The 25,176-nt window shown below is 37.3% G+C and overlaps 1 protein-coding gene across 4 annotated transcripts in view; it reads right to left on the reverse strand.

Annotated features, from left to right (window-relative positions):
- FILIP1 (filamin A interacting protein 1) overlaps positions 1-25,176 on the reverse strand; it is a 303,731-nt gene that overhangs the window by 30,150 nt on the left and 248,405 nt on the right. The gene's annotated exons all lie outside the window — the stretch shown is intronic.

Here is a 25,176-nt window from a genome sequence, read left to right on the forward strand (position 1 = left end):
ATATCGTGGCTGTTATTGGGCCAGTAATTTGATATTAATAATGGTTATTAGACGACAAGTGGCTCTGATCTAGTGAGCAGTGGCCTCTCTTGAAGACTGTGGTCATTCTAGTCATTGGTTGCCTAGGAAAGAGGTGTTATCTCCTAAGTGGGAAACCAAAGCTGAGAGATCGAGCCCTCTCTGCGTGGATGGGAAGGTATCACTTAATATCTCTCTTTAGTACCAGATGATGAACAACCACTAGATAACCTATAAAGTGCCTCTGGGAATATTAGAACCTTAACCAATACTTTGTTGACCAGACTAAAGGAAGGCTTTTGTGTCTCTCTCATAGGTTCTGGTGTGCTCTTTGTTTATTTTGTTTGCTTGCTTGTTTTAGTTCTTTTTAAGAAAAGTTTCCAACCTTTGTTGCAGAGAAACAAGAGGAGGTATTTTACCCACAGCTGGACCAGAATGTTGGGGCAGTGTACGTCTGGAGTCTATTGGGAGGAATAGTAGTAGTTAAAGTGAGAGAAGCCTCAGGAAGAAAGAAAGTTATTGGAGGTCTTGGGGCTCTTTTGTCACCCATCCCTTCCTACATAGAAACTTGTATAGTGCTAAAGCTTGGTAATTCTTGGATTTTCATTTCAGTAAGTGGAGGGAGGAGGTGGTGACAGTGCCTTAGACGTGGAAATAAATTTGATCTCCAAGGAGAAACTATGTGGAAAGAGAAAAAGTAAAAGATAGAGAAAAGACTTTGGGAAATGCCTAAAATTAAGGGGTAAAAAGGAATGGGGAGGAGGGGCGCCTGAATGGCTCAGTCCACTGAGCATCTCTGACTCTTGATTTTGTCTCAAGTCTTGACCTCACAGTGGTTCGTGAGTTCCAGCCCTGCATTGGGCTCTGCACAGACACCATGCAGCCTCTTTGGGATTCTCTCTGTCCCCTTGTTTCTCTGCCCCTCCACCACTTGAGCGCATGCACACACTCTCTCACACACACACAAATTAATAAATATTCCAAAAAAAAAAAAAAGAAGGAAGAATGAGGAGGAGCTAGTGAAGGTCTGGCAGGAGAGATAAGAGGAGGGAGATATACTAGTAGCAACACTGGACCGCCAAAGGAAGGGAGCACTGCTTTCCATTCATCTACCTCCCTCCCTAGTCAATTTAGCCTTCTACTTCAGATGGGTTTTTTTTCTCCCCTTCTATCTAGAAATCCTCATTTTTATATTAAACAAGCATTCAAAAGTATCACCACATAACTATTCACAATAGATAATGACTATGGCAGGTTATGTCTTTTTCAAACAATTTCCTAATAGTTACAATGTCACTGTACTTAAACAATTCATTTGCTTTACATTACTGGGCACCGTTGCCATGTAATTATGCTATTTAAGGAGTAGAATGAAAGGGTGTAGGTGTTGTTTGTGCCAACTGGTCTTACCACCTCCTCTCTGCCCATCTTGCCATTCTTCAACCATGCCCTGATTTTAGGAAGATTAGCATAAAAAGGAAACAAACCAGAAGACCAAGACTAAGATGAATTAGTACCCCGATTCTCATCAGCATTACAGGCATTTGATACCCTGAAATCAAATTTATTCTTGGCAAGTTCTTAATTTTCAACAAGCATTTTATCCTGTTTAAAGGATGAAAGGAAGACAAATACACAATCTAATAGATTTTCAGAATTCTATTGTCTTTCTTAATAACTATTCTTAAATGTGTTCCTCATTTTTCTTTTCATACTAAATGAAACCATGATCTTTTTATTTTGAGACTTTACCATTTACAAATGTTCAGAAATTTAACTATTTTCAACTAGAAGACTTTAAAAGTATAAGCCCAAATGTTCTATGATTGTTTATGGTATACATATTAGTCAAGATGCATCAATTTGTGTAATTAAAACTGGTAAATTTTATTTTATGTAAATTATATCTCAATAAAAAAAGTAGCAATAAAAAGAATATAAAAGGCCCTACAAAGTGTTCCAAATGTCAGAGAAATGGAAAAAAAGTTGCAAACTAATATTATGAGAGTGACTTAAAATATAATAGAAAACATAAAATAGATTATTATTAAGCTTAAGGCAGAAAGATGTGAAAGCAGAGGTAGGAACACTAAAGAGAAGATGTCTAACATTTTCAGCTAGGGTTGGGGAAGCTGGTAGGAAAACATGTTCTGGGGTAAACATGTTTCAGGTACTAGAAAACCTCTAGTCCTAATATTATTTCAAGGCACTCTTAAAAACCCACCCCAAATCCCAATATGTATATGTATGTATGTATGTATGTATGTATGTATGTATGTATATGTATAAATATATGTATGTATATAATATGTATATATGTATGTATATATATATGTGTGTATATATATATGAGATTACATATATATATATAAGATTAGCATGTTCCCACTTAAATTTAAAGTTGTTTTTCTTTATGGAAATCATCTAGTTAGTAAATAATGATAGAATGCCATTATTAATGAATAAAGAATTATAGAAGACCACTATTTTGCAATATCCAAAGAAATGATGGATGTAGGTAATGTTCATCAATGTCTCTGAAGAGAGCTAGCCAAACATTGTATACATGTGTACATACTTCCACCAAGAAATATTCCTACCCAAAAAATAAACCTGAATAAGATCAAGCCCCTATAACTACTTACTAGTTTAAGGAAAGACATGGGCAAGAAACATACTAAATGATACTGTGATGATACAATCAGAAAAATCCAAAATGTAGGGGACTACAGAGGATAAAATACCTAGTATTTTCAATAAATAAATTGCAAGAAGAAAAAGAGTGGGGGAGGAGAAACTATAGATTAAAAGAAATTTATAAGATGTATCAACCAATTATAATACATTTGGATTCTTATTTAAGCTATTTTTAAAACAATAGGAAAAATTAGGTTATAAGGAATTATTACTAAATTTAGGTAGTGTAAGGATATTGTTAAGAGAATCCTTACCATTTAGAAATATATATTGAAATATTTATGCATGAAGTGATATGTCTGGAACTTTTATAAAAATAAAATAATCCAGGGCCAAAAAAAAAAAAAAGACAACAAACCCAGGGCAATGGGAATAGATGAAACCAGACCAGTCATGAATTAACTGTTGAAGCTAAGTGACAGATATATGGGCATTCATTACATTATTCTCTTTATTCTTGTAAATATTTGAAATTTTCCATAATAAAGTTTTTTTAACCCCCTTTAAGATCTTTACCTCCCCCCTCCCACACCAAGTTTCAACTCCTTTGATATCTGGTCATAATTTTTACTTTCTTTACGGTTCCATGTATCTCTCATATTTGTCTGTAATTGTGGGTGATTCTTCCATTCATTTCCATATTTATAAAATCAAGCATATTAGAGACTTTTACCTTTTCTTCCTCATTGGGATACATTTGATGCTTAGTCAAACTTATGGTAAAAAAAGCATCCTTGCTGTGTTCTGTTCCACAGGTATTTATGAGTTTATCTTTCCTTTTAAGTACAATTTTTGTTGTTGTTTTGGGGAGAGGAGAAATGAGAGGTTTTTTTTGTTTTGTTTTGTTTTTTAAATCTTATCCTGGTTATCCATCCTTGAGACAAACAAACACCTTTCCTAGAACAGTTATAGATCTGTACTCCTAAAAACCCAGGGCCACACCTGATTATAATGATTCTCACTCCTTGTCCTCCGAAAGTAAACCATATAAGATTTCACAGGTTCTTTTCCCCAACTTTCTTTATACTCTCACTTCTATTATTTCTCCAAATTTATCAGCATTAGCCCCAGACAAGCAATTTTCTCTTTGCTTTCTTTAGATGTCACTTGTTACCATCTTAATCCTCTGGAACCCATTTTGAAATGCTGATGTCATTTTAAAAGTTAACTACATTTGTTTCTGAGCCAGATCATGCTAATTTCCCTTCTCACTATTTCTCTTCCCTTTCACTATTTTTATTCTCCTATTCTTCTTCAATTCCCCCTGTATGTATGCCTCTCTCTCATAAAAGAGAAAAGGCAGGTTAAAACTAGCAAGGGCATGATAGTAATTAAAGATGAATGAACCTCAAAAGAGTCAAGCTTGCATGCAGTTAGAAGTCTTTAATCACATGCATTTTTTCCCAGCTAGAGCATAGAACAGAGCTAAGCAGCTTGGTAACATGATAGGACATGGTTTTACCAAATGACTCAGAAAGAAGTGTTAGTTTTTCATAAATTGCCCCAGTTCCTCAAGATGGTGTCTATTATAATAATTATTCAGAATTAATCTAACCTCCTGATATCCTGCATAGGACTGGGATTAGGGTGAGGTGAATAAGGCTGGGTTGTTAGATCTTGTCCTCATTTGAAATTTTGACATTTAATTCATCATTGATTTTTTTTTGCATTGATTTGTACCTTAAAACATAATGCATTAAAATATTGTGTATCTTGCTTACTGAATTATTCGATATCCCCTTAAATTTTGTGCCTAAGGTGATAGCTTCATTTGCCTCACCCTAGTCCCAGCCCTGAGCTCTGAGTGCTAGATAATCATTTTCTTTATGTACAAGTAAATGGCAGATCCTTCACAGCAGGACACAAACTTTTAAGTTTTGTTTTTCTTTTGTGTTTTTTAAGTAGTGGGGGTGAATTTACAAAAGGCTTTGTACACTTTTTACTTTTTCCCTATTGTGAAAACCAGCAGTACTGTGGAACACCTGATCTCACACTTTTTTGACCCAGGTCCAGTAGAGTGGGACAGAGGTCTTTCTCACCTATTCTCAAGAAATTGGTGATAAAAATTTGAAAGAAAAGAAAGGATAATCAGTAAACTTTTTGCTAGCAGTTTTTATGAACTGCTTTTATTTTGCAAGTGAAGACCCTAAAGTTATACACATGATTTTATATTATAAAACTATAGCCTATAAATTTAAAAATAATCTAGGACTCTCATTACATTTACTTTGATGTAATAATCCAAGTAATGCAAACACACACACACACACACACACACACACACACACACACCGGGCAAGTTATCACAAATGAAGTTTTATTCTTCATCAGAGAGGATTAGATATAATCTTGCTCTAGAATGGGAACATTAATGACATGTCTTGAAGTCTAGCTGTTGAAAATCATAAACTAAGGATATGCATTATTGGCCCTCTGTGGGTTAGCCCAACAACCCATAACAAATTAAACTGATTATGAAGTTTAACCAATAGTAATTTATCTTTAAAAGGCACAGATGGTAGCAACTGAAAACCATGAAAAGCTCATAGTGGATAATAAGTTATTCTTCTTGAAGATTTTGGGATTTCCTACTACCAGGTGAGCACATGTTGCCAGCATTTGGTAATAGCCAGACTCCACTGGAAAATACCCTCTTAGTCTTTAAGAAAATCTGACAGGTGTGCCTGGGTGTTTCAGTTGGTTAAGTGTCTGACTCCGGATTTCTGCTTAGGTCATGATCTCACAGTTTGTGGGATCCAGCCCCAAATTGAGCCCCGCGTCTGGCTCTGCATCCAGCCCCATGTTATGTTCGGCACTAAGTGTAGAGCCTGCTTGGGATTCTCTCTCCCTCTCTCTCTGCCCCTCCCCTGCTCGTACACACATGTGCCTCTCTCTCTCAAAATAAATAAATAAACATTTTTTAAAAACCCAATAACATGCAAATTTAAATTCAAAAATGCTATATTTTAAAATAAATCATTTTGTATATTACTAGTAACTTGCTCTTAATCATAGTAGAAATTAAAATCTAGGGAATTATTTGTCATTTGCTCATTTAAACATAGAAATAACTGTTTCTTCTGATAGTTTGCTGCCCATCAGGAGGCCTATATTTGAGAATAACTATTTGAGAAGGAGCTTCCTGATCATACACTCTAGTATGAAGCTCCCTGACTCATAGAAATGTAACCATGATTTATTAATTCACTCAGCAATTCAACAAAGATGGATTGAATGCCCCACCATTGTCAAATAGTATACTAGATAATTGTAATAAAAAAATAAATTGCAATGCTATGTAAAAAGTACCATTTATGCTTTAAACATAGGCTACTGAGGGTCACCCAAGGATGGGGATATGACTGAAGGAAGTGGTTCCCAATGCCATTCCCCTGCTATCAGGACTACAGCCCATATGACCCTTTGGAGATAACTAGATAAGGGTTTCCCTCCTTAGAGAAACAGTCCCTGCCTGGCTTGATGCTCTGAACGAGAACAGGATTTCAGTCCTATTCTTTCATTAGATAGGTGCCACAGCAAGCTATAACCTGCACAACCACACACAATAATCCTATGGGCTCTTCTTTTTCATCTTTCAGGTTTCATTCAGCACACAGGTCTCCTCCCCAGAGATGCATTCTCTGAAATTATTGAAAATAGTTTCCCCAGTTGCTCTCCATCATACCACCCCATTTCTTTCTTTCCCTTAACTTTTATTATCTGAAATCATCTCCTTCATTTATTTGTTTACATAGATATTGTCTGTCTCCCCACCTCTCCACAGAGCAAAAGCTCCATAAGAGCAAGGTCCATGGCTGAACACCAGCCCCCTAACAAAGTGCCTAACATAGAGTAGGTTCTCAATCAATATTTGGTTGATGAATGAATAAACAAAGGTTATCCAGATGAAGAATGAGGAAACAGTATGCCACATAAAGGGGAAAGTGACACAAGTGCAAGAAACAGAACAGCAGAGTCAATGGCAGAGCACACAGTAGAAGGTGGGAAAACATCAAGGCATAAGACTCCAGTGGAAGGTGGAGGTCAGATCATCAAGCAGTCTGTTTGTTATCCTAAGTTGGACTCCATCCAGAGAATTACACAAAGTTCTGTAAGGACTTTAAGAGTAGTGAAAATATCAGGGGCACCTGGGTGGCTCAACTGGTTAAGTGTCTGATTCTTGATCTCAACTCAGGTCATGATCCCAGGGTCATGGGATCTAGTCTCACATCAGGCTCTGTTCTGAGTATGGAGCCTGCTTAAGATTCTCTCCCCAACCCCCCCCCCCCCCCCCCGCCCCGGCTCAAGTACAACATGCACTCTTTCTCTCTCAAAAAATTAATTAATTAAAAATTTTTTAATAAAAAAAGTAGCAATAATTTCTAATTTGTATATTACAATGTTCTAATGACAATGTGGATGTATGGATTATGGGGGCGGGCAGTGCTAGAGGCAAGGAGATCAGTTATGAAAGCATTAAAATTTTCCAAGGCAAAAAAAAAAAAAAAAAAAGACTAAACTATGATTACAATTATAATACAAGAAAAGGGGAGGGGAACCTGGGTGTCTCAGTCAGTTAAGTGGCTGACTCTTGATTTATGCTCAGATCATGATCTCATGATTCGTGAGGTTGAGCCCCAAGTGGAGTCAGCTCTGTGTTGACAGCCTTCTTGGGATTCTCTCTCTCCCTCTCTCTCTGCCCCTCCCCCACTCATACTCTGTCTCTCTCAAAAATAAAAATAGACATTAAAAGAAAAGGGGATTTTTAAAAATGTTTTACTTATTTTTGAGAGGGACATACAGTGTGAGCAGGGGACGGGCAGAGAGAGAGGGAAACACAAAATCTGCAGCAGGTTCCAGACTCTGAGCTGTCAGCACAGAGCCAGACTCAGGACTCGAACTCAGGAACTGAGAGATCATGACCTGAGCGAAAGTTGGATGCTTAACCAACTAAGCCACCCAGACACCCCAAAAAGGGGATTTTAGGAATAATTAGGATACAGAAATATCTGGTTTTGGTGCCTGAATGTGAAGGCTAAGGTAGAAAGAATTATATAAGATTATTCCTGCATTTTTAAAATGATTTTAAATGTTTATTTATTTATTTTGAGGGAAAGAGAGCACAAACAGTGGAGGGACAGAGAGAGAGGGAGAGAGAGAGAATCCCAAGCAGGCTCCATGCTGTCATCACAGAGCCTGGCGTGAGGCTCATTCTTAGGAACCATGAGATCATGACCTGAGCGGAAATCAAGAGTCAGAGGCTTACCTGACTGAGCCACCCACGTGCCCCAAGATTATTCCTGCATGTTGATATGGGTAGCAATGTGAATGATAGTGCCCTCCTTCACCATCATGGCCCCATTAGCATCACAATCTAGACAATTCATCTAAGTGGTACCATGTGGAATCTTAGGGAAATAGTTTTGATGTACTAATTGCCCAATTTTTGCTCAGGACTAATGACTTGAGCAGAGGGCAAAGCTATCTTGTTGAAAAACTCATCTCAAATGAGTCAGCAGAGGCAAGATAAACTTCTAGGTTTTTTCTAGAATTATGAGTTTTTGAAATGTGGTCTTATAAATCCCAATTTTATTCATCTTTGAAGAATAAGTATAGTTGTCTCTTACAAACTTGTGAGAGATGTAAAGCAGGACTCTGAGCCTCTTGGTAGGAAGTGGTTTTGAATAGGGACATCAACTCACTTTATGAGATAAATGTTATATACAGCTGTAAAAAAAAGTTATTGAAGTTACTAAATTACCAAGCTATTAATTTGTATATTGTATTATTTAATTTTATACTTCTACTTATTATCCTTTGTGCTGCATATTTTCCATTTACTTCTCCAGTTCTACTGTCCACCATTCTCCACCCTGGGGGGCTGATCTTGAGCCATTGTATTGAAAGCCCCTTCTAGCTTCAAGTTTGGTTTTGTCAATAGGAGACATTGACAGGAGATTGGAGAATGAGGTATTAATTCCCTCCTGAATCTTGGATATTTGGCTTCATCCTTCTACTAAGGGCCATCGTCCCTTTAGGTAGACTTCTCCTACAGATCCAGTTACTCTTGAGGGTTCCAGGAACTACTCCCTCCCCCCAATTAGTGGGTAGTAAGAGGTACACACTCCCGCACTCCAAATGCCCCTCCCCCAATTACTAGCCCTAGGGAAACATGGTATCCCTTATTAGCTTCCCACCCACACATATACAACATTAAGTTACCCCATTTGACTCATCTGGGATTTTTGCTGTAACCCTAAATAGATCAGACAATATGCAAATGTCAGGGCTCAGGATCATTTTTCCCTTCTCTACGTCCAACGCATACTTTATATGCATCATGATTTCTCTTAAGACAAATGTGTAGCTTGAGATAATAGGACAAATCTAAGAAGAAAGGAGTCACAGATAATTGGAGCTAAGAGTGGGTCAATAAGAGTTGAGAAAAAAGGAAGTATGACAGGCTTATAGCCACACATACACATTGCTATGAGTGGAAAGCAGGAACAAGAAATAAAGCTGAAGACAGAAGAGGGGAGACAGAATAGTGCTCCTCCTCTCCCTCAGACCAGACATGAATCGGTCTCTCCAGCCTCATTTTAAAGGTAGGCTGCAGGGAAGGGCCTTGCCTTGGATCCCAGGACAACAATCCTAAAGCCTAGCTCTCTACCTTTTTCATTTTGCACTGAGGTTCTTTAGAGCTAAAAATTTTCTGGTTGATAAAAGAGAAAGACCACAAATACTAAAAGCTGAATGGGAATATTCAGGAGAAAAAAATGGGTAACTCCTGACAGAGGACCAAATATGAAGTCACATATAATAATTTGTTGAGAAAACAAATCTCTATGTTAGTCAATCATGCCAGTCATTTTCATTGGCTGAAAACATGGGTATTTTTTTGTCATTTCAAAGCTAACGTTCAGTGCTCAGTGTAGTAGTTCAGGTATGTGCTCCAGAGCCAGACTACCTGGTTTGTGTCTAACCCTGCCCCCTACCATCTAGGGCAAGTTTCTTAATTTAGCTCTTCCTCAGTTTCCTCCCCTATAAAAGTAGGATAATAAGTAGGGTCATTGTCAGAACCACAGGAATTATTCTATGTAAAAAGGCTAGGTTCTCAATAAATGTTAGATACTATTAATAATAATGCTAAATTGGAACTTACTGCCGATTTAATTAATTAAATTAATTAATTTAATTAATTCTAATTAGAATGAACTCTTCAAAGATAACGGAGAGGGAGGTACATCTACTGATGCCATGTAAACATAATCTCATTCTTAAAGTTGAAAAAGTTGTTTATCTTGTGGGCATGGATGAGTAGTTTGTACCCACAATTAAATGTCTTTTTGTTGTGTTTTCATATCCCCTAAGTTGTTCAAAGTACTTCTCAAACACCCTCAGCTTGATCAGATGAAATATTTTTCAAAGAGTAGAAAGAAGATATTATTATTTCTTTTTGATTCTGTTTTTTAAAGAATCAGCCAGATGAACAAATTTACTTAACGATTTTCATGAGAAACAGAAAAAGCCAGAAAAGTTTGTCACCTAAATATGTGGCCTTGTTCTTCCCAGTGGCGCCCTCACCTTCCCTTACTCTGATGGGAAGAGACCTTTCTTAGCCCATTCCCAAAGAATACATCATCCAAGTTCATCACACCTAATTATCAGATGCTCATCTAGGTAACACTTGTGCATTATCGCAAGTAAATTTCTCCCTCAGAAAATAAGCTAAATGGGGGGTGGGGAGCAGAGGGGGTTTCCCTTGGGAAGCCAGAAAGTGGGAGGATATTTTGAAGCAGGTGGGTTTTTAGGTCCCTGCAATCACAATGTGAGGGTATCCTCCCATGTGTTTAAGTACAGAGGCCTCTCCTCTGTGAGCTGCACTTGTGGTGGTACAGAACATGAGGGGAGGAGCTGGGAGCATGAATCAGATGTGCTAAGACTATTCAAACAAGTTGAAGACAGTCCACAAAGGTGCAATATACCTCATTTTACTCTGTACATGCATTTATGGAGTGCTGGTCAAAAGTCATTTTTAGCTTATATATTAGGCTTTTAAGCTTATACATTATGGGAGCTCACAATATAAAAACATACCCTTTTGTAAAGCCTTTTACTAAGATATTATTAAGCCAATTTGTCTCTTGGGTAAATTTGTTTTCACAATGAAGATTTGTTTAAAGTAAGTAAAATTACATTTGTTACATAAGTAATAAATTAAGTATACAAACCACTGATAGTACACTCCCTTGCATTTATTTACTCAGAAAAATAACCCTCTCCCTCTTTAAAATGGCATTAGAATTTATTGCCCTTGTATCTAGAGGTCTTTTAAAAAGCTTTTAAATATAAACATACTTGAAATTTCACTACTTTTTAAATTATTATGTTAACATGTATCTAACAATCATTTTGTCCAGTTTTTGAATAACTTTAAAGCTAATGCAACATATAACAAGCCAAAACAATAAACAAAACTCCAAAACCCCAAGACTTAATTTGTATTGATGCTGACTATTGTTAATCTAGAGAAAAAGAAATGCAAGCACCCTTCCGTTGTGGAGAGAATATTTAGTTTTACAAGTAAACAGAAGCTCAGCCATCACATGGAATTAAGAATCTGGGCAGATCAATGTAATGGACCCAAGATTTTCATCTCAGTTGAACTCAAGATTTTCATCGCTTTAAACACAGACAAAACATTATTAGCAATCAATGTTACACAAAATTAAACCTACACAAATGAAAACCATACCATCTGCCCTTATGTTCAAATTTCTATAAAACGGGTCATGTGAATCTGAAATCATGCTATAAAAATTTGGTTTTGGCCAAGTGAAGTTCTTTTGTGAAAGACTCACACTACCCTCCAGCCCTACTGAGCGCTAAATGCAAGCTATTTATTTTGATACACTCTGCTGAACTCAGACAATGTTTTTTTGGCATTTTGAAAAATTACTAAAGTTGAACTTTTTACACAACTGTTTAACATAGTAGAAACTTTAATTCCATTTCCATTTTGAAATCAAACCTCTTATTTTCTGTATTATTCTTGTTATCACGGCCACCCTGTTTCAGAACAAACACGGCTTTCTTTGGATCACTATGCATTCTAATTCATTGCTAACTTTTACAAGCCTTCTCCACATATGCAAAGAGATCTGCAGACAATCCACATAATGACCACAAATTTTGAAAATAATATTTGTACCTTCAATTAATTTTTGCTCATCAAGAAATTATTAATTAGAGGATACATTTACAGCCCATGGAAAGGCTGTTCTGTTAAAAGCCTTCAAAACACATTAGTACGACTAATGGCAGCACGAGATCTTTCTATTCTTATACAAACTCCCCAAGTTTCTGTAGGATGAGATTACTTTTCCCTCCATAGAAAAACAGGAGCATGCCTCATACCACAACAAGGTGCATCTTGGCCATTCCAATCAAGGATTCTGAGGTATCAAGGAAAGTCACAATAAGCTGGTCATTTTCAAGGGTTGTCACCGTCCACACTCAGTAAAACCTGTAGTCAAGAGCTGAAAGGTTGTCGGGTTTTTACAGCCCTTGTCAGATTAGTCAGGCTGTACAAATGTCCAAACCCAGCTTCTAAGATGCTCTTTGCAATAACACTTAGAAATGAGTTTACTGCCAAGTAAGCCTATTAACAAATGAAATGCGCATGGACTAAAGTAATAACTAACGTTGCTTAAATCAAAACAGATCTTGACTTCCTTACCTTAATACTAGGAAGCATAGTAGCTTTTGTTTTTGTTTTTGTTTTTTACAAGGGGGTAATTGAAGTTTGTTCAACAGCAGCAGGCCCTGTTCAGCCCCCTACTCCACAGGGAATTAACCGTCACATTCCAGCCCTGTCATCAGAACAATGAAAGGTGAATGTTGTGCAAAACAGCTTGGGACCACTAACTGATGATGTCATTCCTCCCTTATATGGTTCATTATTGTGCAGATTTACTTTGGTCTGTGAAAAGGGGTGGAGCTGCCCGGGACTGGAAGGGAAGGCTGATTTTAAGAAGCAGAGAAAGTGAACGGAATTATGCTCCACACAGAGGAAAATGCACTGGGGAGGGGAGGAAGTTGGGGAGGAAAAGTGAGAAAAAGAAAAGATATGCATAAGATGTCAAATGGGCCTCACTCTTGATTTTTCAAACTAGCTAAATGTTTAGCACACACTGGAATTTAAATAAGGATCCCACTAGAGCCTGATCTGTGAGTCAGCCAACGGGATGGGATTCATGTTCAACCAAAGTGCCAGTTAACTTACGTGTGTCTAAATGAAAACACTGCAGTGTGGGCTGCAGAATGCAAGTACTCTTTAGTTTAAGGATCATTATGTCTTAAAAAAATTTTTTTTACCTGAATTTATTGCTTTCCTAAAAGTGTTTTAGAAAGGCCAAAAAGGTGCTGTCCACCCAAATGAACAAGTGAATATAGTCAGCCAAATTTCAAGGAATGTCTATATTGTCAATCATACAAATCTTCTCAAAATCCCCTAACGCCTTAAACTAGTTTTCTCTCTCTTTTTTTTCCTTGTTTCCTTCCATCATTCATTCTTTCCTGTGTGAGTCTGTGAGTAATAATTTAGTCAAGGTAACATTAGTTAGGTAACAGAGGTTCTTGTATAATTTTTTTCTAATACATATCCATATAATTTATATATCATTTATGTTAAGAAATTCCATTTTTAATTACAGAATACAAGCATAGTATTAGATAAATTAGTTAAATTAACTTTAACAGATTAACTTTAAAGTTAGCAGAATTAAATGTTTGGAGAACATGTTTAAGTCCTCAGATATCTTTCCTATTATACAAATATAAACCATTATGTTATGCATGGAAAAGAATTGGAAGGAAAAATAAGTTAAAGATAATTGCTTTTCTACATTCGTAATGTTCGATCACGTCTTGCCTTGTGAATATGTCTACCTTCTTAACAGTATGAACTTAGAACAATGATTAGTGCATGTTTCAGGGTTGCAGTTCTGAATAAAGTGTTGTGATTTTGGTAAAATTTACATAAAACAACATTTATTGTTAAGGTAAAATTACAGATATTGAGCCAATTAATTGATGCTTTTGGTTTTTTTGGGTTTTTTTGGGGGGGAGTCGGGAGGAGTATTTCCAGCAATTTTTAAATGATTGGGAAAAACCAAAACTGAGGAAGAAACTGCTGCCACCATGTGTTGTGTGCAAGGCTGCCCTGGTGTTGGGGAAAGGGGCTTCTTGGCAATTGAAAGACCCAAGATGGAATCTTGTCTTGGCACCTACTGGGTAGATAGCTAAGAGGATGCTTTCTAACTCCTCTGGCTTCAGCTTACTCCAGTATCTAATAGAGATATGGATTTTAACTTGCAGAGTTAAGGCCACAGAGTCTGGCACATAGTGGGCCCACAATAAATGCTGAATAATACATTTATACAGTTTATACATCTTGATAATGGTATGCACTTTGCAAAACTACAAATTTGTAGTCTCATTTTGACACAGACGATATAAATTCATGTTTAAAAAAAAAAAGAGAAGCAAAGGGTCAGGACTGATTATATATAATAAAGGGGCATCTTGCATTCAGTCTGCTTCTGGTGATTCGAGCTTGAGGTACAGCCCCAGGGAGGCATTGATTATGTTCAAGGCCAATAAATCACTATTTAGAAACATAATAATAGCAAGAGGAAATGTTTCAGATACATTTGAAAACTCTTTAAAACAAATACAATAAATGTTAATCACAGGTGTGTTTTTTTTCCTTCCCTGCTTAGTACTACTAAATAGCTACATTCAAAATTAACTTAGTCCTCCTATTAAGACTCACCTAAAATAGCTGTATTTGTCATAATTAGTTAAGATTCCCTGGCTAAATGACATTACTTATTAGGAGCCTCTTGGAACCCAGAAGAGATGATTAAATGGGTCATAGAACCCTCCTTAGAGTCGCAGTAGCTGCAAAGTTCCACTATTATATCCTGAAGCACAGGGACCACATCTTTCTGGGTCTTTCTATATTCAGAAATATCTTATATTCACCTTTTTTTTTAATTCCAGCTTTACTGAGGTATAACTGGCAAATAAAATTGTATGATATTTAAAGTGTGCACTGTGGTGATCTGATATGCATATACATTGTGAAAGGATTCCTATCATCTAGTTAATTAATTAAGACACTCATCATCTCACATAGTTAACTTTTTTTTTTTTTGGTAGAATATTTGAGTTCTACCATCAGCAAATTTCAATCACCAACTATATCAACTATAGTCACCACGTTTCATATTATTACCTTCGACTTTATAGTCAAAAGTTTGTACCATTTTATCAGTCTTTCCCTATTTCCCCCGCCCCCAACCCCTGGCAAACATTTTTTACTCTCTCTATGAGTTTGACTTTTTTTTTTTTTTTTTTTTAAAGATTCCACATATAAGGGACACCAAGTTGTATTTGTCTTTCTTTGTCTGGTTTATTTTATCTAGCATAATGCCCTCAAGGTCTATCTGTGTTGTTGCAAATGACAGGATTTCCTTCTTTCTTTTGGCAGGATAATATTCCACTGTATACATATACCACAAATTTGTTACCCATTCATCCACTAATGGACATCTAGGTTGTTTCTATGTCTTGGCTACCATAAAAGAGGAAAGATTTATACAATCTGAAGAGAAACCAGAGTATATCTTGGCTATTGTAAATAATAGCTTCAGTGAACATGGGAGTACAGATATCTCTTCAATGTCCTGTTTTAATTTCCTTTGGCTATATACCCAGAAGTGGGATTGCTGAATCATATGGTTGTTCTATTTTTAATTTTCTGAGGACCTCCATACTGTTTTCAATAGGGGCTGAACCAGTTCTCATTCCTACCAACAATGCACAAGGGTTCCCTCTTCTTCATATCCCACCAACTGTTATTATCTCTTATCTTTTTGATTACAGCCATTCTAACAGGTATGAAGTGATATCTCCTTGTGGTTTTCATCTGCATTTCCCTGATGATTAATGTATTCACCCACTTATAATTGGCTTCCCATCAAGAACCAGGCATTAATAGGAGCTGGGAATATGGTGTAAACAAGACAAAGTCCTTATCCTGGTGGAGGTCACACTCCAAGGATACATACCCTGAGGAAAGAGAGTAGGGTTTTCTCAAAGGAGGTGACTGAGGGCTGGGGACCTGCTCAGTAAAGACCTTCTCTAAAGCAGGGACATTTGAAACTAAAGAATCAAAGGATCCATCCATGCAAAGAGCAGAGGCAGCAGGAGCAAAGGCTCTGAGTGGTAATGAGCATGGGAGATTCTAGGCACGAAAAGAAGTCCATTGTGATCAAAGCATGGAGAGTGAAAGAAGAGAATTACAAGATCCATTTGAATGATCCATTAACTAACATTTCAAGTATCCTTTTCTGGAACATGTGCTCCAGAGATAGCTCTGATAAGCTACCAGGGCCTCAATGTGTACTAGAGGGTCCTCTGTTCAGCATAAGAAAAGTGAAGAATCATTGTTTAATTGATGAATGAATGGTTGAAGATGTATCAGGCATCCATCCTTGTAGAAATGAGATATAAGAACCTGATGAACCCAGCAGCCTGGTGTCCTCAGTAGTGCTGCTCTAGACCCAAGCCTCTACTTGGTTCCTCAAACTTAGGAGAAGATTCCATCACCTGATATAACCAGAAATGGAGTTGATCCTGCAGCTAGAATATTGCTGCATCTGCCTTTTCATGCACCAACCTTTTAGGCAGGGATCTTGTCAGCATGTCCACAGGTCAGGGGGCTGAGACTTTACCAAGTCTCCAAGTACTGCTTACTAGTAACTGTATGTGTGGCAAAAGTCAGTTGGAGATCTGCTTTCATTATGACCTATCATTTGTCATGAGATACCAATATCTTCCAATAAGATCTGACAATTGTAAAAAAGCAAGGTGACTTGGCCCAATTTGCCACACCATGGTAAAGAGCTGGATTTTATTCTGAAACACCTGATTTATATGACTAACATGTAGAGGATGTACTTGAGGGCAGGGAGAGCAAGAGTGGAAGATGTCTCAAAAGGCTATTGTGGTAGCCTCGATACACAATGGGATGGTGGCTTAGATAAGAGCTTGCCTTGGACTAGGGCAGTGGCAATGGTTCTGGGAAAATGGACAAATTCCAGATATAATTTGGAAGCAGAATGAATACAACTCACTGGTGGTTACTTTTGGAAGGTTGAGAGAAAGACAAGATTTAGGGTGATTGCATTTTAGTTTGAGTGATTAGATACAAGTACTGTTAACTGAGATAAGCATAACTAGGTTTTCAGAAAGTAATCAAGAGTTCCATTTTAGATGCCTTAAGTTTGAGAAGCCTATTAAACATCCAAATGGGCTGGTCAAGTATGGATTTTCACTCAGTTATTACTCAATGAACCAAATAAAAATTTTTGTTTAAAGAAGACTAGTAATTTTCTTTTCTATGAATGACATACAATCAAATGGAGACCTTCCCTTTCTCAAAAATTTTAGCATGTCTTAACTGAACTGTATACTCCAATTTAATTTACTCACATGGAAAGTATTATTGTGATTATGGGTCCATAGGCCAAGTCCTAAGTCCACCATAAGTAGGGATCTCCTAAGACAGTCATAACTTCTTAGAGTGCTGCATCCCAGAGACAGAGTATCTGGGCTACCATCTAGGATGCATCCTTTAAGCATCCTGTTGCCACTGAGCACCGTGACCTGAGCAAGTGGCTCCTAAAATCAAATCTTCTCACAACTGCTTCTTATTCAAATTGATCAAGAAAAGGAGAGACAAAGAGGACATCTTTCCTGCACATTCTGAGAAAGATCTAGTCTAGCATATGGCAAGTGGGAAGTTTCTCAACATGTGGGCGGTTACTGGTCTTGCCAATTCCATGTGCTTTTATCTCAGGAGACATTTTTTGCTGCAGAGGAGGTTGTGCTCCAGAACTGTGAGAAGTGGGTGCACTGGTGAACTGGAGTGGGCAGGCAAGGACAAGTCATAGGATATGCTAACAGCACTACACTTGCGTTCCTTAGTTGGGGGCAGGGGAGGGATGGAGACCTTTCTTCCAGGATCCTTCCCTGGAGGTTTGGTAATGGTGTATTAAGTCTGGGCAGTAGTTCTGCACATAATTATGCCTCTTTCCTTTAGTGAAATATAATCCCAAATTTCTCAAGTGTTACAGATTCCAGAAGTCAGACAAATCTGTAAGCATTAGAGAGCCAAGTAAATCAGAAAATATTGGAGGAAGGGATGGTAGGTGTAAATAAGTGGGAAACATAAGATCACTTCTGTGATCAGAATATAGGATTTAGTGACATTGTAACAAATGACAAAGACTAGGTAGACCAAAGCATTCCTCCCTTCCAACAGCACACTGGATACAGAGTAGCCATAGTCCACCATTTCTAGTTCCCTTCACTTTTCAGATCAGATACATATACTTCCCTAAGCATTTAAGAATAAAATAATTCTTCATAAACTTCTCTAGGAAATTGAGAGGTAGGCAGAAAATATAAAGCAAATTCTTAAGGCACAGTGTTTCTGAAGTCAAGAGCAATGAGTTGAGATTAAATAAAGTTGACCTCTGGTGTGTTTGCAGTTGAAGCTCACATTCAGCCCCTGAATAATTTGAATAGTTTCTTGGCTAAGAGTTCACATCCAAGAGCTGAATATATTATGCACTGAGCATAAAAGACCCAACCTTTGATTAATCTTTTCTGTTCAAACTTTTCACCACCACAAAGTACTTTCCAAACACAAGCATTCTTGGAAAAAGAGTGCATACTCAGTCAAGGAGCCAGAAAGGAGCAATCTCCAAACACTGAAAACACCACCTTCCCAAGTTCCAACTCCCTCTCTGGAGTCCAGGATTTGTAATGCTAATCTGAGTACCTTCTTCCATCCTGGAAAAAAGGGAAAAATATCAAAGTGATGGAGCTGAATATTCACTGTGGTGCTAAGAGACAGCACATTTTTCCAGCACTTTCCTTTCTTAACTCTTTCTTGGTATATAAATTTGTGCAAAAATAGCATTTGCCTGGTATTTAACGTGATGAAAAATGGCTGCCAATTTAGGGCAGCATTCCCAAGGTTTTTCACTCTGGAAGAATAATCTTACTTATTACTTCCCAATACCTGATTTTGTCCATGATGCCGTAATAAACCATCAGCTTAGTGAAAAACCCAACCCAACTAGTTTGGAATCTGGGGACCAAAAACTCCCAATCATTTGTTAGAAATTCTCACTTTGAATTCAGTTGCTTTTGCAACCTAGATTCAATCACTTTCTCTGAAAGTTACATATCTCAGTAATAACTCAATTAGTTCAAAAAGGATCTACAAGAGACTCTGGTTTTGTGTTTCTAATATACAGAACGCCTATCAGAGTTGATCAATTGCCTGACATTACAATTACCAGTAACAGAGTACTGATAGATCAGAATTTTTTTTTTAATATGTCACTATAAAGCACTAGTTATTAACTGTATTTTTGCCACTTTGGTAGATTCTGAAGCTGTAACTACTGACTAAAAATTTGCCTGTTAAAGTGCCTTTCTAGCTGGCCTAACTATTTGTTATTTCCTAATGATCTTCATTGTGTGTTTCTTAAAACTTCCCATCTGCTCCAGTTCCTGAGGGCTCTCTGATTAATACTAAAAATAGGCATACATTTTTATTTGCATACGTATACTGTGTCCCTCACTATCAACTTTTTTATCCAGAAGTTATAAAGTAAATCTGTGTTAGACTTTCTAAATAAATGAATTTGTATCTATACTTCGTTTCATAACCCGCAATAACTTCTGTGCAAAATACATGCATTTAAATCCTTCAATTTGGTACACTAGTACACTTCAGATTCTTTTTTTTTTTTTTTTCTCATTCAAAGTAGTTTGCTTTATGCAGCTGTTGGGAAAAGAAAATAATTATCCCCAAGACTATTCTATAAGTCAGTCCAAACTGAGTTTAAACTTTTATTCTTTTCAAGATATAAAATGTGTTCTTTCACCTCTTTTTAATTTACTGATTTTTTTGAATATGCATAGTTGTAGAAATACAGCAGTAAATTTATGAAGTTAGCAAAGTTACTACAGCAGTTTTTCTTCCATAAGATGCCTATATTACTAGATGTTTCACTTCTCATAAAATTGTATATGGCTAAAAACCATAATACTATTATTTTTGTAGAAAGAAAGTCATCCTTTTCCAGATGTGTATTTCATAGTTACATTCTACTCCTCAAGTATAATTTATTTTATATGTAAGATTTATCTGTCCTTTGGAAACTTAAAACATAAATGCTAAATCTTCCCTCACCATAAACCACACTGTTATATTTTTGGTTCTCCTAAAATGGTAGAAACCAAATGAGGCCAGAGAGAAATGACCCTGATTAAAATAAGGTCAGCTGTCTCACATATTTATGGAAGATTACCTGTCCTATACATAAAAATGACTATAATAAGCATTACTAAGAGTCCCAACTTTTTCCAACTGATTTGGAATGCCATCTTTAACATATATTAAATTTCTATACTTACTATAATCTATTATAATAATTCTCTATTATAGAGAATTTTTATCGGCTCCATTGACCTACCTATTAATGTACTAATACAATACTGTTTTACTCACTATAATTTTTAAATGAGTTTTTGTTTTTAGTAGGAAACTTTTCTACTACTTTTCATTTTCAAAGTTTGACTATTCTTGCTTGTGGATTTTTTTAAATGTTTATTTATTTTTGAGAGAGAGAGAGAGGGAGAGAGCGCAAGTGCAAATAGGAGAGGGGCAGAGAGAGGGAGACAGAGGATCCAAAGCCAGCTCTGTGCTGACAGCAGCATGTCCAATGAGGGGCTTGAACTCACGAACAGATTGCGAACCCTGAGATCATGAGCTGAGCTGAAGTCCAACGCTTAACTGACTGAGCCACCCAGGCGCCCCTTGCTTGTGTATATTATATACAAACTTTAGAATCACTTCAGTTAGTTCCCATATCTTAAGAAAAATCCTAATGATATTTTTATTAGGACCACATTAAACTCGTGGATTAATATAAGAAGAGAGCTTTATGATGTTGAGTTCCCAGTCCTACAATATGGTAAAACCTTTCCATTGGTCCTAGACTTTTTCATATCTCCATGTAGCATTTAAATTTTTTCACATTCTTTTTTTTTTTAATTTTTAATGTTTATTTCTGAGACAGAGAGAGACAGAGCATGAGTGGGGAAGGACAGAGAGAGAGAGGGAGACACAGAATTTGAAGCAGGCTCCAGGCTCGGAGATGTCAGCACAGATCCTGACACAGGGCTCAAACCCACGAACAGTGAGATCATGACCTGAGCTGAAGTCAGACGCTCAACTGAGCCACCCAGGTGCCCCCAAATTTTTTCACATTCTTAAGTTTATTTCTAGATAGTTTATATTTAATGTAGTTTTGTTTTTTGTCATTTGGAAAGATGAAAACTATTGATTTTTGACTCTTGATTCTATGTAGTTTTATACCTTGCCAACTCACTTTATTGAATTCTCTAATTATTTGCAGCAGGTTTGTAGTTTTCCTGAATCTACCCACAATCTAAGTACAAAACAGCTACCTCCACCCAAACAATAGAAGAGTGTACTTTTCCAATACTTTGCATTGTTCTCAAAAATTTCTTAGTTTGATACATTGTAAATTGATTTCGTGACATTCACCTATGTTTGTTCTTAGTGTTCAATACAGGGAGCAGAAGAAACGTTCACTTTTAGGTATTAGAAGTTATACCTGTGGTAAGAACTTTATATTTGTTATCTCATGAGCTTAACTCTGTGAGATATGTACTCTGCTATACCCACTCTGTAGATAAAGAAACCAAGAATTAGAGGCATTAGAAAACCCGTCCAAGGTTACAGAACAGGAAGTAGCAGAGTCAGAATTTTAAGTCAGAGCTATTTGCCTCCAAATGAAATGCAGGAGACTGAGAAAACATCTGTCTCTAGGTTCCAGATTTTGAGGGGCTCTGGCACGCTATAGCTAGAGTAACCCAGGGAGGAGTTAACCATAGTTAAAGAGGTTAGACTTAGCTCAGATGATCCTCTGAAGGTCATAAACCATTTATAAACATATCATAAGCACTCTGGAACCCACCACAATGCCACATGATTTCTCCTTAGCACACATCTGGATTATTTTACTAATAAAGAGGGTGCTAATTGCAGGCCTCAAGCTTATACGTGCAAGAAACACAATTACCTTCATTTTTCCAGATCTCTTATAATTTTCAATATGGGTTCCCATTATACTTTATCTTAGTCCATTCTGGGTAAGCTCAGTTGAGTCTGGTTTCCCTTAATAAATTTAAAGATTCCTCATTCAAGTCAGGGTCTCCTGAGTTAATTCTAGGGCTTCAGGACCCCGTTTCTGGAGTTAAGATTAAGTCCCTTGACCATCAGGAAGGTGGGTAAGAGGTCATCTAGTCAGCCTTCTTCCACCTGGCATTCTCTGAGATGCATATTATTGTCTCTTGTCACAGGTGTCAATCTGCTCAGATTGCTGATATAAACGAGTCACAGTTCTATCCTCATGGCCAGCCATGGCTTCAGCTATTCACATGGCCTTTCAGGGACATGGGAAAATCTACATTCCTTTTAGGGTTACATATCAGACACCAATTTTTACCCTATTTCTCCTGAATTATTTAGTAGAAGGGGAGCCACAAGTTTTGCCATGCTTTTTGCAATGAACTGAATTATGTCTCCCAGAATTCATATATTGAAGTCCTACCCCCCAATGTGACTATATTTGGAGATGCAGCTTTTGAGAGGTAATAAAGGTTAATAAGTCATAAGGGTAAGGTTCTAATCCAAAAGGATTGGAGGCTTTTATAAGAAGAGGCCTTATAAGAAGATCTCTCTCTTTCCATATACGTGCACAGAGGAAAGGCCATGTGAGCATGCAGAGGGAAGGTGGCCATCTATAAGCCGGGAAGTTAGGCCTTACGAGAACCCAACCATGCTGGCACCCTGATCTCAAACTTCCAGCCTCCAGAATTGTGAGAAAATAGATGCATGTTGCTTAAGCCACCTAGTCTATTAGTTATGACAGTCAGGCAACCTAAGACACCCTTGGACTCAACCTAGTAACCTCTTTACTCTCAAATTCTCCACACCACATCTATCTGTGGTTTATATTACTCTCACCTTCCCTTCCTCCACCCTCTACTCCCCCAAAAAAGCTCAGAACAGAGCCTCTTCTTTTGCATTACCTCCTCCCACAAACAACATAGATTGTTCTTGCTTTCTCGCTTCCCCAAGCATCTTATCTAACAGAAAAGAAGAGGTGTGATAAAAACTGGATCCACTTGATTACATATTCTTTCTAAGGCTATGCCTAGATCTTTGCTTCTGAAATCCAAAGACAAGATATTGAGTTCTCTTCTCGCTTTCAGCAGTGGCAACTTTTCCTTGAGGCAGTGGTTGCTCTTGGCTGGCTGTTCAACTAAGGACAGGACACAGGATAATAGAAAATATTAGGTTAGAAAATCTAATTATTATCATACTCTAGTAAATTTTTATAATGGAGTATAGGCAGGTGAAAATGTCAAAGCTATAACAATATTATAATTGAATTACTTAGTCTTTGAGGTTGTAAGGGACAGGCTCACCCAGACTACCTAAGATGATGGAGTTATTAGTGAGAATACCTCATAGTAAATTAAAGCAGAAAACTGTCTCCACAGCTGATCAGGCCTGGAGAGAACTGGAATATTATGCATCATTTTGTGTCATATACCTACAGTTCTAGTAACCCAGCAGCAATGAATATGATCTAATGCTTGTCATGCTCTCAAAAGCAGGAGTCCACTGCAACCCCAGTCCTGTGATGTGGGCTCTTCTTCACTCTTAGAATTTCTCTGTCTCTGCTGGGTTTTTCTTGGTTTCTGTGGTCTTTATGTCTTTCTGTTTCATATGCCCCGACAAAGCTTCTCAGTGGGTTAGTCAGTCCCCATCAAACAGAGCTCACTATTTGGCAGTGTTCTCCTGCCAGGCTACTTCATAGGCCTCAGCCTCCCTGATGTCTAGGTTATCAAATGTTGCAAACTAGCTGCATTCCAGAATACATAGCCAACAGATGAATTTTGCTCACTGCACATTGTGTTATAAATTTGAGCCAACATTGAAAAACCAGAAGATTTTACTAAAATCAGATTTCTGTCTTTTCCCTAAAATTCAGAACTGGCAACAATGTGGCAACTGAATCACAACCTGAATCTGAGTCAGTCAGCCTGAGCTGAATTGAATGGACTTTCCCTGGTGTCACAGTTTGCTATCTCCAGCCCAGTGGTCCACCACTCATGCAATGTGTGCTAAAGGATCTGCTTTTTTTTTTTTTGATGACTGCCTAGCACTGCAGGTGTTTGCGATTGAGACCTTTGTGACCTCTGTCCAGGACAGTTGACCTCTGGTCAGAAAAGAAAGAATGACAGTTATGTGAAAGGAGTTGCCTCGATTTGTCTCAGAAGAGGCCTCTTCTGTGAATCAGGTGGTCAGAGTTTCAGGAACTGTCTGGCAATTTCCAGAAAACTTTCTGAAAGAGAGCAACCCAACGATCAGTTCAGATCTAGAGAGACTCTGACAACCTGATCACCTCCCATTACTGCGTTCTCATTCTTTACCTCTCATATTTAAATTCTAAATACTGTCCTCCATTCTTACTTCTCCTAGGATTTTTCCAGAATAAGGGATATCAAATACCAGGACTGAGGCATTCTTATGTGTTCAAAATCTTGAAACAGTAAAGTGTGATTCTTGTGTATTGTCTCTCAGGCTCTCCCTTTCAATGCATTTCCTTTTCAGTGGCCAGTTCTCTTTGATTATTACCCCACCCCTTTGTATAATGTTAGAGTCTTTCTTGGTTCAAGTTCTGTTCTTATTGTTGTAAAAGTCCAAATACATTGAATCTAATTAACTAAAACTCTCAGCTAGCCAGGTTAAGCCTTAAGATCTGGAAAATATCTTCACCATCCTTATCTACAGTAAAATGCAACAGGAATTAACATTCAGATTTGAATATAATGTAATAGGCTCTAAGGTTGTAAAGCCACCCACATAGCAGCACTACAAGATCCTGAGGCATCAAATATGATTTTGTACTATACTTAAAAATTTTACAGGAAATTAAAATGCATTTGAGACATATTTTCCATAACAGTAAAAGTAAGTTAATTTATATTATAACCTTTGATTAATCAGAAAATTTTGTTGATCAGAAAACCTGTTTTCCTAGGCATGTCTGTTAGTTATAATACTAAGACTCTGAAGAGTCTTAGATCAGAGGCTGCTAACTTAGTGACCTTGAGAATGAGGGTGCTATGAAGTTTGGGAGGATCATATCCACCTAAGACCCAGCATTTATGTATAGTGGGATCTGGTGAAATGAACTGCAGGGGCATTTT

This window comes from Neofelis nebulosa, chromosome 6 (assembly GCF_028018385.1).
Source record: "Neofelis nebulosa isolate mNeoNeb1 chromosome 6, mNeoNeb1.pri, whole genome shotgun sequence".
NCBI classification, from domain to species: Eukaryota; Metazoa; Chordata; class Mammalia; order Carnivora; family Felidae; genus Neofelis; species Neofelis nebulosa.